This window comes from Gekko japonicus, unplaced genomic scaffold (assembly GCF_001447785.1).
Source record: "Gekko japonicus isolate JY-2015 unplaced genomic scaffold, Gekko_japonicus_V1.1 scaffold475, whole genome shotgun sequence".
NCBI classification, from domain to species: domain Eukaryota; kingdom Metazoa; phylum Chordata; class Lepidosauria; order Squamata; family Gekkonidae; genus Gekko; species Gekko japonicus.
Genome location: NW_015172019.1, coordinates 600,336 through 601,708, shown reverse-complemented (window position 1 = coordinate 601,708; position 1,373 = coordinate 600,336). Strand labels below are relative to the sequence as shown.

The window sequence follows — 1,373 nt, the reverse complement described above, 5'->3', positions numbered from 1 at the left end:
GGGGGGGGGAGATAATTGCTTTTTAAAAAACAGAGCCGAGAATCTTGGCCCCGGTCCGCCTCGAACGATGCCGGAGCCCGCAGAAGGGGCACGGAGACGGGGGGAGCCCGCGGCTGCCTTCGCCACAAAGGGAAGCGGCGGTCGAGGCTTCCGCAGCCCGGCTAGCAGCGGGGCCGCAGTGGTTCATCCCTCGGGCGAGGCGGCGGCCAGCCGGGCTCTCGGGGCAGGGCGCAGCGCTCCGGGGGCTGACGCCCAAGGAAAGGCAGCAGCCCACGCTCCGCTAACGGGCTCCTCTCTTCCCGCCGCCAGCCGCGGCACTCGCCCTGCCCGGCTGCTGCAAAACACGGCCGGCACCCCCACCTCTCTCCCCGGCCGCGCCGCCGCCGCCGACACACACACACGCTCGCGCGCACACACACACACACACCCGGAGGCACTCGAACCCCGCGCAGCCGAAGCCGAAGCCGAGTCGCTGACCCCCAAAGGCACCCCCAAACTTTCCCCAGAGGCACCACGCTCCGGAATCCAGGGTTACGGGGGGGGGGGGGGCAACGGAGAGGCAAGGACTTTTGACAGCGTGCCACGGTTCCAAATAAGACCATTTCCCCAGCTCCATTCTTTAAAAAAAAAAACACAAAAAAACCCACAAAAATCACCAAAAAGAATCTCTTCTGCTAAACGTTTCAGATCCTCCACTTAATCCAAAAGTTAGAGCCTGGTGGGAGGGGGGGAGGAACACCCCCCCACACACACACCTTTCCAGAATTTAAAAGAGAAGGGGGGGAAAGTAGCACCCCCACTCCCATAAAGCAGTACCTAAAAATGGGGAAAGAGGCAGAAAAGGGGGGTGAGAAAAGGAGAGACAGAGAGGATCTGGGGATGGGAGTGTGTGTATGTGTGCCAGAGAGAGAGAGCGAGAGAGAAAGAGGCAGGCAGAGAGGGAGAGCGAGAGCGAAATATCAAAGATTGTGCAAGATCAGCCTGGAAAGATAATCGATACTCGACCTAAATTTAACACAAACTACTCAATAAAAGTTAAAGAAAAAACTTACTTTCCATTTCCCCTCGCAGTTCTTACTGGATCTTCGCCTCTCTGTTTTGTTTTGCTTTATTTACTTAACAGCTGATCACATCCAAGTAAACGACAGAAGGTTCATTAAAAAAATAAAAAAAAATAATCCGCCAACTTTATTGGGTAAAAATAAAAATGATTGAGCAAGAAGTGGGGAGCATGGAGCGGTCCTTTGGGGTCCGGGAGTTGTTAAAGCATGTGGCGACCGCGGTCTCGCTGTTCGGTTGTGAAGGGGTTGGGAAAAGGAGGAAAGGAAATGAAAATCCGATATGTCTTTATTCTGCTAATTATTATCGTTTTA

At 54.5% G+C, this 1,373-nt stretch overlaps 1 protein-coding gene across 1 annotated transcript in view; it reads right to left on the bottom strand.

Annotated features, from left to right (window-relative positions):
• ZFHX4 (zinc finger homeobox 4) overlaps window positions 1-1,078 on the bottom strand; it is a 238,079-nt gene extending 237,001 nt beyond the window's left edge. The window contains exon 1 of the mRNA XM_015420487.1: window positions 1,053-1,078. The gene's annotated coding sequence lies outside the window, so the exon portion shown is untranslated. The remainder of the gene's footprint in view (window positions 1-1,052) is intronic.
• Window positions 1,079-1,373: the final 295 nt, after the last annotated feature.